This window comes from Chanodichthys erythropterus, chromosome 1, assembly GCF_024489055.1.
Source record: "Chanodichthys erythropterus isolate Z2021 chromosome 1, ASM2448905v1, whole genome shotgun sequence".
Classification (NCBI taxonomy): Eukaryota; Metazoa; Chordata; class Actinopteri; order Cypriniformes; family Xenocyprididae; genus Chanodichthys; species Chanodichthys erythropterus.
In genome coordinates, this window is record NC_090221.1 from 24726551 (window position 1) to 24743975 (window position 17425).

Below are 17425 nucleotides of genomic sequence, written 5' to 3' on the forward strand. Positions count from 1 at the left end.
CGTTTGTATAATAATAACAAAATGTATGAATACTCAAAATTCAAATGTAAATTCCTCGGAGAGCCGTTTAAAAACTTTCAACGGCTCTGCTCCATCATAGTTCTGACTGGTGACGCGGCGCGCAATGACAGTTGGGTGATTTTACTTCTCTACTTCGTGTGAAGTGATGTATCGATGTTCCCTTATTCCCTATGCCGTTCGCAGTGCCCTTCGAACTGAACATGTTCGCTCCCTTCGGAATGGAATCTCACTTAAGATGGCAAAATACCCTGTGAAATCCACTTCGCAGTCCACTTGCGGTCGAATGGAACGCACCTTATGTTTCTAGAATCTCACAATTAGCTCACCAGTAATGACAAAAACATTAGACGAGTCGTACTTGTTCTCAAGTTAAATTCCGCAAATAAATAAAGGATAGGCTATAGGCTTTAACGCGTGATTAAAATTCGTAAAAGATTGTTATATGCCGCTTAAAGTTTAAACTAACGTTACGTTAAAAATAGCTGATGGAGACCCGATTTCAAGAGACCCTTTTCACAGTGACGTCAGTTAACTTCCGCCTATCCGCAGTGTATCAGTTGTTCCGTCTTACCTTCGCGCCGGCGACTTCTCGGGAAAATGCTTTAATAACTTTAAATGCGAACTGTTTATGTCAAGAATTTACACATTCGGGTTCTTCTGGTAATGATATTTATTATTTCCTTTCTGTAACTGCCTTGGTTAGGGTTTCCACGAGCAGAAACTTTAGCAATGTTGTGTCCGTGAATTGCTGTCAGTTTTATCACAACGATTGTGTGTCCACACAAATCTGTTAGCCTATTTGGAATAACAAGAACATTGTCTTTAAAAACAAATGTTTTTAGAAATTGGTAGGCTATAATAATGGATATTGTTCTTGTGAGATTTATATATGAGTAATGGACACCTGGAATAACACATCCACATATAATACTCCGAAGAATTAATAGTGGGAAGATTTGAGATAATTTTACATCATACCAGTTTAAAATGAACTGCTGCAATATATTAAGAGTGTATAATCTGTAAGGAGTGTATTGAAAATACAAAACGGAAGTAGCCTATGTGTTCATTTAATGTTATTCCCTGGAGAAATAATTTGATTTCGTTCATTTAATGCTGCTATAACAATGAGTATACTATTGTAAATCCTCTGTATATTTTTGTATGCGACGATCTTGTTCTGCAATAAAGAGATGAATGATGACAATGTTTTTTTTTTACTATGGTAAAAATGCCATGTACATGAGTAAGTTTTTACATTACAGTCTTCATGTAGAAATAGTATTATATTAAACACAATTTGCATTATTATGTGTCATATTTATCGAAATAAAAGTATAGACTTTGATATTTAAAAAGAATAAGCTTATGTTGATCTTCATTGTACATAGACCTGTAGGCACTGAAGTAGTACATTAAGCTTTGAATGATTAGTTTTTTACTGCATGTAAATGTTGGAAACATGCGTTTATTTCACAAATGTATATAAACAGCTTCATCTGCAATAAAGACAGCAAAGTTTGCAAGATATGGGCAGCAAATTGCATGGCCTCAGTAACTGTTATGTATTCAACTCCTCTGACTTCAAGCAGCAAATCGCGCCGATCGGTAAGTTTGTTTGAGATCTGCGGCTGCCAAATACCTCACCTTGAATGTACATGAAATTAGGCGACTACAGTTATCCTTTAACCACATTTGTGGCATATGTACAAATATTGAGTGCACTTCATTCGAGTCGCGCTAGTATTCCACTATGCTGACGGAAGTGAGGATACACTGCTTCGAGTCCTAACGGAAGCTGTGTGACGTCATGTGAAAAGGGTCTAGTGAAGGCACGTTTTGTCTCGACACTTGGTGATAGCCAGACAAGCCTGGCGCTGCTGATGTCCTGAAACTGCGGGCGCTGCAGGTCTGCTGGAAAAATCTTGTTTCAGGATAGCATCCAGGCGAGCAGTCTCAGACCGGAAGTTAGGGCAGAGCTGACAATCACCTAAACATACTGCTGATCTGGTTCTGTCTGGATAAATGCAACTTTATGGAGATATCAATCGAAAAACGTCATGTCTCTCGTTTCGAGTTTCTGTTGAGTTTAGTTTATGCATCATATTTTTTTGGATGCTTGCAGTTGTTAAATATTTAGCTAAATATTGCAGAATTTTATTGTGATTATACTAGCTGGGTTTACAACAGTGACACAGTAAATTAACACAGTATATTTTCTTTGCATATCCTAACTGTAATCGTGTGTATAATTATAATAGCCCCATAGAGAGGCATTTAATCGGCACTGAGCAGGTTTCTTTCGGCTACAGTGTAAGGTGTAAACATTAGGCGTAAACACAGTGGGACCACAGACTGTAAAAAAAGTGGGACTCTTGACTAATGAATATTAATTAGATAACGTGACTGTGCGCACCAGGAAGCGATAGGTAATTCGTTTTTGCATCAAAAAGCTTACTCACGTCGTGGAATGAGTTGTGAATTTCCTTTAGCGCCTTCGATTGTTTTGCTTATTGAACAGTGGCGTCGACACACTTTTGGCCTAGATCTGTACAATGGCTTGTATGTTACATCTCGGGAGATCATGATACAATCTTAAGATTCTGTTTGTGTGTGTGTGTTTTTTTTTTTTTTTTTTTTTTTTTTTTTTGATGCGGCGTTGATCAGTGCATTCGAAAATTCCCACGCTGTTAGAAAAATGTATAACAGCTAACGTTACATCGACATCGGAGAATCAGTTAGCTCAGTATGTGGATCCTTATGAGAACACAAAGCTAAAGGTAAGTGTGAATGATGATTTACCATTATTATACTAATTCAAGTCAGGTGTAAACGAGAGCATGCTACTTTATCGATAAACTATTTGTGTATGGCAAGCCGTTTGGACTTTTATTCATTCTCTGGATATGAATTCTTGATATCATCAATTCAATTCTTGACATCAGGAATTACATTTCCCACTATTAACAATGGCAATTTTAATATCAAGAACTGACTAGTGCCAATTGAATTCTTAATATGTCTACAATTCACATTTTTACTAGTAACGATTATTGATATCAAAAATTATGAATTTTACTAGTAAGAACTGTATTTCTGATATGTGAAATTGGAATTTCAACTAGTAAGAAATCAATTCATGATATCAACAATTGAATTTGAATGGCAACCTATGGTAACATTTCACTAGTGAAAATACAATTACAGATATCAAGAATTCTTGATATCAAACATTTGCATTATAACTAGTGAAAATTGAATTGTTGATATCAAAAATTAACATTGTTACTAGAGGAAATGTTATTCCTCATATCAAATTGCCATTGTTACTAGTATCAAGAAGTATCTGATATCTAAAATTGAATTATTGATATCAAGTATTGAATTGTTATCAAGAATTCATATCCTGAGAACGAATAAAAGTCTAAACAGCTTGCCATAGTTTGGGTGCTATTGTGATGTGCAATATACCATATAAACCAAATTAGCTGTTTTTTGAAATGTAGTGAGTAAACCCTGTTTGGGGTCACCAGACACTTGAGTAGTGAAATGATATGATAAATGAAATATGTCATTATGTTTTTATAAATATCTTTTTGACTTAAATGATTAGTCTACTTTCAAATAAAATTTTCCTGAAAATTTACTCACCCCCATGTCATCCAAGATGTTCATGTCTTTCTTTCTTCAGTCGAAAAGAAATTAAGGTTTTTGATGAAAACACTCCAGGATTATTCTTCTTATAGTGGACTTCATTGGCCTCCAAACGGTTGAAGGTCAAAATTACAGTTTCAGTGCAGCTTCAAAGGTTGTTTCTCTTACATTTTGATATTTAGGACAGATGAGTAGAAAGTGTTTCTCATCCTCTATGTGCTGTAGATCACAGTATAGATCCTCTGCTCTCTCTCGCTGTCCATGATTGTCTGTCTTCCTCTTATTTCTAGATCATGGTCACTTAATCTGTACAGTGGCAACAAAAAGTATGTGAACCGCTTGCAGAATATGTGAATAATTTTAATAAAATTAGAGAGATCATACAAAATGCATGTTATTTTTTGTTCAGTACTGTCATGAGTAAGATATTTTACATAAAAGATGTTTGCATTTAGTTCACAAGACAAAACAATAGCTGAATTTATTAAAATGGCCCCATTCTTAAATATGTGAACCATTGATTCTTAATAGCCTACTGTGTGTGGTTACCTGGAGGATCTATGACTGTTTTTTTGTTTTGTGATGGTTGTTCATGAGTTCCTTGTTTGTTCTGAGCAGTTAAACTGAGCTCTGTTCTTCAGAAAAATCATTTAAGGTCTTGCAGATTCTTCAGTTTTCAAGCATTTTTTGCATATTTGAACCCTTTACAGCAGTGACCTAATGATTTTGAGATCCATCTTTTCACACTGAGGACAATTGAGGGACTCAAACTCAACTATTAAAAAAGGTTCAAACATTCACTGATTCTCCAGAAGGGAACACGATGCATTAAGAGCGGGGGTGAAAACTTTTGAATTCAAATATCAAGGTAAACTGTACTTAATTTTTTTTCCAGGAAACATGCAAGTATCTTCTGTTGCTTCCGAAGGGCAGTACTAAATGAAAAACAATAATATTTAAACAAAATAAGAAAAATTGTGACATCTTCATCCTGTTCAAAGGTTTTCACCCCTGACTCTTAATGCATTATGTTTTTTTATGGAGCATCAGTGAATGTTTGAACCTTTTTTAATAGTTGTGTTTGAGTCCCTCAATTGTCCTCGGTATGAAAACACGGATCTCAAAATTATTCAGTCACTGTTGTAAAGGGTTCAAATATGCAAAAAATGCTTGAAAACTGAAGAATCTGCAGGACCCAGAGGATTTTTCTGAAGAACAGAGCTCAGTTTAACTGCTCAGGACAAACAAGAGACTCATGAACAACCATCACAAAACAAACAAACAGTCATAGATCCTCCAGGTAACGACACACAGTATTAAGAATCAGTGTTTCACATACTTATGTATTGGTTTTTTTTAAAGGTGCCCTAGAATTAAAAATGTAATTTTATCTTGGCATAGTTAAATAACAAGAGTTCAGTACATGGAAATGACATACAGTGAGAGTCTCAAACACCATTGTTTCCTCCTCCTTATATGAATCTCATTTGTTTAAAAGACCTCAGACGAACAGGCAAATCTCAACATAACACAGACTGTTACATAAAAGTCGGGGTGTATGCCCCCAATATTTGCATATGCCCCCAATATTTGCATATGCCAGCTCATGTTCAAGGAATTACACAAGGGCAGCCAGTATTAACTTCTGGATGTGCACAGCAGAATCATCAGACTAGGTAAGCAAGCAAGAACAATAGCGAAAAATGGCAGATGGAGCAATAACAACTGACATGATCCATGATAACATGATATTTTTAGTGATATTTGTAAACTGTCTTTCTAAATGTTTCATTAGCATGTTGCTAATGTACTGTTAAATGTGGTTAAAGTTACCATTGTTTTCTTACTGTATTCACGGAGACAAGAGCTGTCGCTATTTTCATTATTAAACACTTGCAGTCTGTATAATTCATAAACGCAACTTCATTCTTTATAAATCTCTCCAACAGTGTAGCATTAGCCCGTTAGCCACAGATCACAGCCTCAAATTCATTCAGAATCAAATGTAAACATCCAAATAAATACAATACTCACATAATCCGATGCATGACGAACACTTTGTAAAGATCCATTTTGAGGGTTATATTAGCTGTGTAAACTTTGTTTATGCACTGTTTAAGGTAAGCGCGAGCTCCGTGGGCGGGGAGTGTGAGCATTTAAAGGGGCCGCAACCTGAATCGGCGCATTTCTAATTATGCCCCAAAACAGGCAGTTAAAAAATTCATAAAAAAAAAAGGGGTATTTTGAGCTGAAACCTCACAGACACATTCAGGGGACACCTTAGACTTATATTACATCTTGTAAAAAAACGTTCGATGGCACCTTTAATAAATTCAGCTGCTATTTTGTCTTGTGAACTAAATGCAAACATCTTTCATGTAAAATATCTTACTCAGGACAGTACTAAACAAAAAATAACATGCATTTTGTATGATCTCTCTTATTTTATTAAAATTATTCACATTTTCACAGATTCTGCAAGTGGTTCACATACTTTTTCTTGCCACTGTATTTGGAGAGGATTTGTCTTTCTTGAAATTGTTTCATTAATAGATAATTTGCCAATTTAGTGGTTCTATTTAGGGTCGAGTGACATTGGAGTTTATTTTGGAGTTCAAAATGTGCTTTTGATTCATCATGAGTATCTTTTAGATTTTTGTCAATTTCTTTAATAATAGTTTTGAGGTTGTAGCTGTGGTCATTTGGGAATTGAGTTTCATGGAAAACTTGAAGAGCGAGTGTGTTTAGAGGATGAGATTCTGCTGAGGTTTCATTGGTGAGGAGGGCTTTATATTGGACTAAATCTGGATCAGACTGATGGAGGTGATGCCAGATCTGAACACATCTTCCGGATCTCAATGTTTAGTGGGTACAAACTTAATTCAGCCCTGCAGGTGTCATTGGATGTGCTTCTGTGAAAATGTTAAAAAGTTTTTGCCAATTTCCAATTGTAGTTTTTCTACTGAAGTTCTATCCCAATTTCAAAAATTTTGTACTGGTCCCCAAATTTCACATCCATATAAAAGAATTGGTTTTATTATTGAATTATATAATTTTATCCAAGTTTTAATGGGTAATTTTAAGTGACCACATCATGAATTTATAGCATTAAAACCCCTCTGAGCCTTTTCGCTCAGTGTTGTGACAGCCAAACCAAAGCTTCCCGAAGCGCTGATGTCTGCCCAGATAACAGTAGCTGGTGCTATGCTGTAGGACCTGGCCTTTATAAGTGAACTGGTGTTTGTTTCCCTGAGATCTGTTTTTTTTTTTTTTTGAACACCATTAATCTGGTTTTTGCCAGACTGACTGTCAGGGCCCACTCATGACGGTACTGTTCCAACAGGGACGGGCTTTGCTGGAGACCCTCAGGTGTGCAGGACAGCAGGATCAGATCATCCGGGTACAGCAGACATCTGACCTCTGTGTGGTGTAGAGTGAGGCGGGGGACAGTAGAACGCTCTAGTGCTGATGCCAGATCATTTATGTAGATGTTAAATAGAGTCTGACGCGGACTGCATCCCTGCCTCACTCCACGTCCCTGCCGGAAAAACACTGTTCTGTGGTTATTGATTTTCACCACATATTTACTGTTGGTGTACAGGGATTGTATATCAAAGGTTTTCCCGCTAATGCCAATTTGTAGTAGTTTGTACAGTAAACCGTCATGCCAAAATGAGTCGAATGCTTTTTTAAAATCTAAAAAACATGCAAATATTTTCCTTTGTTTGTCCTTGGTGTTTTTGTAAATTAGAGTGTGAAGAGAATAGATGTGGTCAGATGTGCGTTGTTTTGGTAAAAAAAATGATAAATTATTATGTGAGTGACATATCAGTAAGATTTATTTATCAATGTCTTTTTTAGATAACTGGTATCAATCTCAGACAAAATAATTTGCCATGGAACAACCTCTAAGTAGGGTTTCCCTAGACCTGGCAAATTATTTTGTCTGAGATTGATACCAGTTATCTAAAAAGACATAAACAAACAAACATTTTCTTAGAAAAACTAAAATCTGAATGTTTATTGTACTGAAATCTTACTGATATGTCACTTGCATAATAATTTGGAACACAGTGTATTTAAAATGTTGTGTGTGGAGATGTGTGTGACAATACAGCTTATGATGCTGCAGAACAGTTTTCCTAACGCATTGGAGTTTATTTTGGAGTTCAAAATGTGCTTTTGATTCATCATGAGTATCTTTTAGATTTTTGTCAATTTCTTTAATAATAGTTTTGAGGTTGTAGCTGTGGTCATTTGGGAATTGAGTTTCATGGAAAACTTGAAGAGCGAGTGTGTTTAGAGGATGAGATTCTGCTGAGGTTTCATTGGTGAGGAGGGCTTTATATTGGACTAAATCTGGATCAGACTGATGGAGGTGATGCCAGATCTGAACACATCTTCCGGATCTCAATGTTTAGTGGGTACAAACTTAATTCAGCCCTGCAGGTGTCATTGGATGTGCTTCTGTGAAAATGTTAAAATGTTTTTGCCAATTTCCAATTGTAGTTTTTCTACTGAAGTTCTATCCCAATTTCAAAAATTTTGTACTGGTCCCCAAATTTCACATCCATATAAAAGAATTGGTTTTATTATTGAATTATATAATTTTATCCAAGCTGTGTGACAATACAGCTTATGATGCTGCAGAACAGTTTTCCTAACGCACTGCCCACACAGATGCCTCTAAGTATTGGGGTCAAATCGATCACCTTTTTTTAAATATGGGGGTGATCAGTCCCTCAAACCAGATCTCAGGGAAGTTACCGGTCCATAAAACCAGATTAAAAAATTTGCCTAGAGCTTTATTCATGCTGGGACTGATGAGTTTAAGCATTTCATTGCTAATGTCATCTTGACCACATGCTTTCTTTAATTTAAGTCTTTTAATATGCTCTGTTATTTCAGATATTGTTTATCTAATGGCTGGTTAAGGTTAGTATGTTAATTTTTTTGACAAAGATTTTACGAAGCAAGATTTCCAAATTGTGCCATTGTTCCAAATGATATTTCTGATTTGGGTTTTTCAAGATTCATCAATTTCATCAATTTTAGTTATAAAATAATTTTCTCTTTTGTTCCACAATAGTCACTTGTAATTTTTCAGACAGTAAGCCGTAATGTCTGGCTGGATGGATCTTTGTGCTTTTTGTTAGAAAGTCTTCTTAGTTCTGTTCTGAGACTTGCACATTCATCATCAAACCAAACATCCTTTCTTATTTTCTGTTGATTTGTTTTATGTTTATGAAAATGTCATTTAAGTTTTTTGTTGCTAAATTTATCCCATTAAAATCTAAGGTGAAATTAGTGGATATAAAGTCATCCAGCATTGTTAATATAGTAGGATTGTTTTTGTTTTCTTTGAATTGTTCAGAGCTGGATTGGTTCCATAAGTTTAGGTTTCAAAGGAAACATTTTTTCAGATTCAAGTGTTGCTCCTTTCACATGGTGGTTTCAGGTAAAGCCTGTCTGTGAAGGCATTAATAAAATTTGGATCAATATCTGTTATTGATTAATCAACCACACTGGTTCCTAATCTGGAGCAATAGGTGAATCTACCTAATGTATCTCCTCTAGTTATGCCATTAATTATGTATCCTTTGCTTTCCATTCATGTTGACTAAACTATCATAACTGTTTCTTGGTGTGATACTTGATGAGTATCTACAATATTTACATAATCAATTTCCTCTGGACTGAAAGTGAAAGATGTCAGTCTGTAGTTTGGAAAAGCTTTGCTCTTCATAATAGGGAGAGTCATGAGGTGGAATATACAGTAGACTGTAGACTGTGATATGACAGATTTCACTTCAAGCCAAATAGAAGATTTTTCAGTTTTAACAATTTTAATTGAATGTTTCAAATTGTCTTTGTGCCATATAATAAGTATATAGTATATATAATATAATAATATAATATAATAGCATGTGCAAGTTTTTATGTTTCTGAATGATCCAGAGTTGGATGTTTCTTTCAGAATGTGGCATGAAGGAAAATCATATGTAGTATATGTGCATACCTGAAGTATGAAATGCTTTAAGACATTGGTCATTAGAGCGTTGCATGTCCACTCATAATGCTTGTGACCATGTTTTAAATATCGGAAGTACACCCATCTCAGGCAGAGTAATAGGCCTACTGTTACTGTGAACTAATAAAAGGAATACTGAGGGAATGAAGATAGCTAGTGAAGATACAGTTATAGCAAAAGTAAGTGGAGTAGGTGCAGAAGCAGTGATTGGTGAGATAAGTGGAAATAAAATTGAGCAACAACCTGAAATGTTATAGGGCTTTGAAATGAGTAATGACAATGAGATAGTGGATGATGATGATACTTGTTTTGAATGTTTCTGAAATTGGTTCCTAAGTTATAGGAGATCTATATGCATTGCAGGAAATAAATGATTTCTTGAAAGATTTCTTGATTTCAGGAAATACATGATTTCTTGAAACATTGGGAAAAACTTTTTTGGGGGAAAAACTAGGAAAAACTTTTTTTCTTTTTTTTTTTCCATATGTGGATAAATGTATTACTTTATGTTGCTACAGAGAACAGTAAACTATGAGGTGCTGAGTAAGAAGAAGAGATTTAATTTAAAGATGAAAATTCTGTCATCATTTACTCATCCTCATGTTGTTTCAAACTCGTAAGACTTTCATTCATCTTCTGAACACAAATAAAGATTTTGATGAAGTTTTAAAGGTTTATTTCCCTCCATAACCCGCTACGCAACTACCTCTTTGACGCTTCAAAAAGTTCATAAAGGGATTGTAAAACTAATCCATGAATTGAGTGGTTTATTTCAAATTTTAATATAAATAAAATTGCTATATAAATACACGGTTTCTCTTTTGCGCCTCAATTTTAAATTGCTAATTTGAAAGCAAAAGTAAAATGTCCACGGCCGCACGGGCATTCATAACAGTGCAGAGCAGAGCGAACGTTTTAAATTAATTTATATGGAAGTTGAGCTTCCATAGGAATGAACTTAAAATGCTCTTCAGCAGTAGACGCCTTTATGCATGCCCATGTGGTCGTGTGCATTTTACTTTCAAATTAACGCCGATTCGGGGGCAGCAGTTACTTGAATAGTGGGTTCTAGGGCTGGGCTATACAGCTAAAAAAAAAGATCACAATATAGTGTCTCATATTGTTCGGTATCAATAATTTTTGAGAGAATTTTTATAACTTTAAAAAAAAAGACCAGTAGAAAAAAAAATGTTTGAATTTAACAAATGCATTTTTAATTAAGGCAAACAAAGATAAATAAGTAAAACAAAACAAAATAAATAAGTAAATTGTAAACAAATCTTTCTTATATTTTATATGAAGATTAAATTAAATTAAGTGTTAAAGAAACTTAGTTGCACAATTCTGGATAAATTAACACTTTTTTTTGTTTGTTTCAAAATGAGATCATGATTCTTACTGACAACTAAACGAAATAACGTAATTTACTAGAGGTTCTGACAAAATATTAATTTCAATGACTCACTCATAAATACTGTTTCATTACTGTATGAATTGGTGTATTTGAAAGAATCTGTTAAATGAAGATTAAGTATGGTTTATAAACACAAATGATCGCCTCGCAATTGCTTCCGCCAGACCGCACTTCCGTATTCTTCAAAAAACTTACGCTGTATGTCCTACACCTTCCCTACTCAACTTATGGAATGAACGCGGTGCCAGTCCCGTTTTTTCCATAAGTTGAATAAGTAAATTATGAGGAAATTTTAATTTGATGCCTCTGTAATAGTGATTGACCGATATTGATTTTTTTTTTCATTTATTTTTTTTAGAAGTGATAATTTGTGTTTATGTGCCGATAACCAATATGCAGAACTGATATTTATTTACTGTTGTACTTCCGTTTTTGACACGATTACAACACCACTGAACTGAACAAACATTACATTTACATTTACATTTAGTCATTTAGCAGACGCTTTTATCCAAAGCGACTTACAAATGAGAGTAGTAGAATCAATTAAATCAACATGACAACAACAGTATGTAAGTGCTGAGTGAAGTCACAGTTATGTCAGTAAAGTGCTCATAGCGAAAAAATTTTTTTTTTTTTTTTTTTTTTTAATAAATAAATACACAGATAGGAGAAGAATATTAGTCAAGGTAAGTTCTACTACTACTGGGTCAAGTGCTGACGAAAAAGATACGTCTTTAGCATTTTTTTGAAAATGGCTAGAGACTCGGCTGCTCGGATAGAGCGTGGTAGGTCATTCCACCAGCCAGGAACAGTCCCGGAGAAGGTCCGTGAGAGTGATTTTGTTAAACCATTTTATTAATAACCATTTTATTAATAACAATCACTCCCTCCTTGCATAGAAAACAAATCTTATTTATACACCACTACATAGAGGGGTTTGAAAGAAGTTTGTATGAGCTGTAGTTTATTTATCAGGCGAGCAGAACAACCACCAAATAGTGTTACAGTAATCTAGCCTTGAGGTCATGAAAGCGTGAACTAACTGTTCTGCATTTTTCATTGAGAGCATATGTCGTAGTTTAGATATATTTTTAAGATGGAAGAATGCGGTTTTACAGTAACATGGCCTTCAAATGAAAGATTGGTATCAAAGAGCACACCCAGGTTCCTAGCTGACGGCGAAGACTTAACAGAGCAGCCATCAAGTGTTAGACAGTATTCTACGTTATTATGTGAAGAAGTTTTTGGTCCAAAAATTACAATCTCTGTTTTTTCTAAATTTAGTAGTAGGAAATTACTGGTCATCCATTTTTTTACTACACCACTGAACTTAACAAACCATTTTATTAATAACAATCAGTCCCTCCTTGCATAGAAAACAATGGTATTTATACACCAATAAATAGAGGGGTTTGAAAGTGCAAGAAATAAAAAAGTGCACTGTTACTAAACTGTTTTAGTTTAAAATTAGTAGTCTTTCATGTTAATTTTAATCTTCATATTACAAAAATAATTTTATTTATAAAAAGCATCAGATGCATCAAATTAAAGACAGGAAGTCATATCAACTTTGCAGAAATGTAATACTTCATTTTAAACTACAGTTTTAATAGATTTATAATCTGTTTTAATAGGTTAAAGAGTGAAGAGTTATTCATTGGATAATCGTTATTCTCTAAAATGTTTAAAAAACAAAAACAAAAAAAAACCTGTACATTAGACGTTAAAAATATTTCTGACTCTAGTTTTGTCCACTGCCTGACTCTTAGATTGTGACAAGCTGTTACGTATTTTGCTGCTGTTGCAATCAAGTTGGAGTTTTCTCCCAGAACATGACTTAATTTTTCTGTATTTGATAATGCCATAAAATTTGGTTCTAATAGTTGGAATTTAGTAGCCTGACTTCGTCATACTCATATTCTAGGCAGAATGAGAGTCTGATACTGCTCCATTGCACTTGAATTATGGGGCGTGTCTTAACTGAACCAGTAAAAAACAACAACTCTGCACTCAATTGGATAGACCTACAACCAATCAGAGCAACGCAGTAAGTGACGTATGTTGAACTTGTACTTAAACTTTTGCCGAATCCCGTTGGAAGGACGGCAAACACATCTTTCCCATCGACAAATGCCTTGATTGCGGTTCTTTGTTCGTCTTTTAAAATGAATGCGCTGTCGATTTCTTTTATTACAGACGTGATAGCGGAATCTAAACATCTTACTTCTCCAGCTGCAGTCATCGTTGGTGAAAACCAATTCAACCCAAGCGCTCTTTGATGACGTGGGTGGTTGCGTAACCGCAGATAGCCTGTCCATCATCGATTAAAGCCCGCCCTAGCAATTTGATTGGCTCGGCCTTCTAATTACTCCACAATGGATCGAGTCCAGACCGAACTTCCCGTCCAAAAAATGTTGTGGGCGGGGTTCGGGCTGGCACCCAGGCTAGGAATTTAGTTGAATAGGCCAATGTTGAGATAGTGATCACAGTGCAGCAGGAAGTGTTTCTCTGTCTAGCCTTGTCCAAATACCCACACTTGCGGTCTTACATGACATATTTCCTGTATTTGGCCCAAGTGTTCACGTGGGCATGAAGTGTGTGTAGAACTTTTGATTGCCCGATGGGACACACTTATAGTCTTTCTAAAAAATGCAAGCGTTTCGTTTTTTTTTTTTTAATTCTTATTTTCAATACTCTGCATTTTAAAATACAGTTCTAAATGTCTGTTCAGTGGTCGCTATGTAACTAACAGAAGACACTATTTTAAAATTGTGGTGCTTCTTTGAGTGATAAGTTGCAAATGATGTACAAAATACACATAGGCCATCATCTTTGCATCAATAAAATGCGCAACACTTTATATTTTACTACCAAATTATATGTATTATATACATATAATTTAACTTACAGTCGTATGTTTTCCTTGACATCTCGCGATTTCGGGGCACGGGAGTTCCCGAATATGCATGATGGGATACGCTTAGCCTTGAATACCGCTCAGAAGTGGTATTCAAGATAGTGTGGGTTTAGTGTGCATTAAGGGCACTGCACTTGGGCATTTTTAAGACATGGGACAGTCTTGCACACTTCTTGCGAGAGGCTGTGTCTGGCTGTTTGTGGCCTAGGATGGGTACTGTACATTTCAACATAATTTACCTGATTTGAATGTGTGCAGTAAAAAGCACTTTTGAATTTTTATTAGTTTTAATTTGTTTGTTTACAAAAAGGATTTAAGGGTGTGTTCACACTTGTTCACAGTTCGGTTCTTTTGGACCAAAAAAGAAAATGATTCATAGCAGCATAAATGTAAATTTATGTCCCTGTTACACAATTTTCCTGGTTAAATAAACATTACATATGAAGAGAGATAGATATAGTGTTCTATTTACTAAAACCAAGTATAAATTTAATCAAGTTAGTGATTTTACGCATGTTTATATTTATTCCCAAATTATAGTAAACTCGGTAACAATTTAAACAATATATATTATTTTTGAACTAATGTTCAGCTTTTCTTTTTAATAGTCAATTTATTTTCAGCAGTCATCAAGCTTGTTCACACTGGTCAGTGGTCACAGACACGAAGATGCTCACTGAAAAAAAATGATGATTGCTCACACAAAAATCCTGCAGCCATCATGTTTTCTGCCACTTCGAGTTTGCTTTTGACGTGACAATGCGGTAGCTAAGGGGGTGAGTTGTTTACTTAATTAATTTTTAATTAGTCTTCCCATTAACGGCATCAGTGTCTTCATTTAGGCTGATTCGAAGAGAACACGCATGAAAACAAGAGGCGGGATTTATCGCACAAACCAGTCATATCCAATCATAACCGATCATATCCAGTCATAGCACAATGCCTCCTCCCACCTGACTTTCCCCCATTCATTCTCAATTACCCCCATCATACAATGTAAATGTATGTTTCATTCTGAAACATACATCTACATTGTAAAGAAATAAAAGATCCACCTTTGTTTGTTGAGACTTTCTGGTGCATTTCACTTTTACCCAATAAGATTTCCTGTAGCATAATCATTGGTCAGGCATGGAAGTCTATTCTGATTGATAACTTTTGACAACGTTTAAGAGCACGGAGATCACGCTTGGGTCGTTTTCTGCCATTACATGAATGTGCTGTCGTGTTACAATAATGCGCTCTCCACAAACCTGCGGGTATGATTAAAATTATGTGCAATACCTGCAATCCTGCGCTGTAACTGAAACAAGTGACAACAGGAGGAGGCAGGTGTGTGTCAAAGTCGCTGTCAGGGAGATAAGAGAATGAGAACGCGCCGCTGGTAAAATATCAGGGTTTTCATTGGTCCATATATGATCGCATAATTTTATTGGCTACCGATATGCCGGTCAAAGGTTTCAGTGTTAATTAAAATTGTTGGTGTCTTCAGTAACGGAATGTGATTTTACCATAGACTGTAAAAAAATATGGACGTAGCGTCCGTGACGTCACCATAGAGTTCTGAACAGCCGTTTTGACCAAAAAGAAATGGACACAGCGACCCCATTGGAACTCAATTGAGACAAGTGAAGCCTATTTTTAGCGATTTTGGAGCCTGTCTCCAAAACTTGAGAGCCCTGTATGTGCCACGTGGCTAGTGTTATTAAACTCAACGCGGAGCTCCGCGCTGAAACCGAGCATATGCACGGAGCGTGCATTTATCGCGCGTTTATCAATCACAATCGTATTTTTCATGTGTTCGTATTCAGTTCTGACCGCATCGCGAGCAAAATACAAACACGTGCTGTGCTGAAGGAAACGGAGCCTACGACTCACGTGTTTAACCGCAGCTAGAGGTGATATGAGCCGCACTTTAGTGACATTTGAATTCTCTGCTGTAATGCGGTCTCACGCGAACATATTTTCCATTTATGCTGGTAGATTACAGCAAAATAATCCACATGCACACAAACCTCTGCTCTGGTCGCGTCGCAGGAAAACACATTGTCTTGTGGCACTGAGGAAACGAACACCAACGATACGTCTCTGAATGACAGACCGAGGCGAGAGAAGTGATACTTCCTCATGCATAATACCAAAATTATAAAAAATTATGCATACTACAGCGCAGTGATTGGATTAAAGGAGCTTTATGTCATGAATATATGTCGAGAAAGAGTCTAGGTCACCATGTTCGACCATGTCCATACATACTTGGGCCGAAAACACACGATGACGTTACTTCCACCTCTGCACTTTAGGGGTTCTGCTTTATTTCTATTAGCTGAAGGGATGCACGAGAGACTCGGACTCCTGCTGTAACTTCACCTGTGGGTGTCGCTGTTGGACAGTGTTTCTTTTGAAAAATTTGTGACTTTTACACTTTTTAATGTCAAATTTTGTAATATTTGCATTAGGGATGCACTGATGTATCGGCCGACGATATTTGTCGGAAGATTTTTGCTCAGTTTACAACCATCGGCCAATATAACAAACCAATGGTTTAGTAATCAACTGCGTGAAGGCACTGAGCTGTATAATGACTGTTGCATAATCCTAGCGTTGCTGTCTGTGGTTTAATGTTAATCAAATAATAAAAGATTGCACACTATTAAATAACTTTTGAAAATTTCATAAGTGTAGCGGACCCCATCCGAATGATGACTATTCTAATGTACTAATGTTTTATGAAGTTTATTGCATTCATTTTCACTCCAAAAACATCACCACAAAAGCTAAACAATACAGAGCACAAGAAATGCGCATTAAACTCTCTCTCTCCATTTCATTATCATCAACATACAGCAAATTACTCAAACACTTATTACAACTAATAGTAAACAAATACATACAGATCGTATGCCTTTTCAGGGGGTGGTTAATAAACTGACAAACTTTAAATCTGCAAAATATCTCAGAAGAACTGCGTGCTCTCCATTACCCGCCTTAGTAAAGGCAGATCTCATACTTAAAGGTGCCCTAGAATGCTTTTTCGCAAGATGTAATATAAGTCTAATGTGTCCACTGAATGTGTCTGTAAAGTTTCAGTTAAAATACCCCATAGATTTTTTTTTTTTTTTTTTTAATTTTTGTAACTGCCTATATTGGAGCATCATTATAAATGCGCCAATTCAGGCTGCTTCCCCTTTAAATCCTTGCGCTCCCCGCCCCCAAGCTTGCGACTCTAATACATTGCATAAACAAAGTTCACACAGCTAATATAACCCTCAAAATGGATCGTTACAAAATGTTCGTCATACATGCTGCATGCATGCATCAGATCATGTGAGTATAGTATTTATTTGGATGTTTACATTTGATTCTGAATGAGTTTGAGGCTATG

At 35.8% G+C, this 17425-nt stretch overlaps 1 protein-coding gene across 3 annotated transcripts in view; it reads left to right on the plus strand.

Annotated features, from left to right (window-relative positions):
- Positions 1-1821: 1821 nt before the first annotated feature.
- The window catches only part of st3gal5 (ST3 beta-galactoside alpha-2,3-sialyltransferase 5), a 47904-nt gene continuing 32300 nt past the window's right edge, over positions 1822-17425 (plus strand). Inside the window, exon 1 of one of the 3 annotated variants that reach the window (XM_067390769.1) lies at positions 1822-2801. The gene's annotated coding sequence lies outside the window, so the exon portion shown is untranslated. The remainder of the gene's footprint in view (positions 2802-17425) is intronic. The other 2 variants (XM_067390766.1, XM_067390767.1) reach the window with 2 other exon arrangements.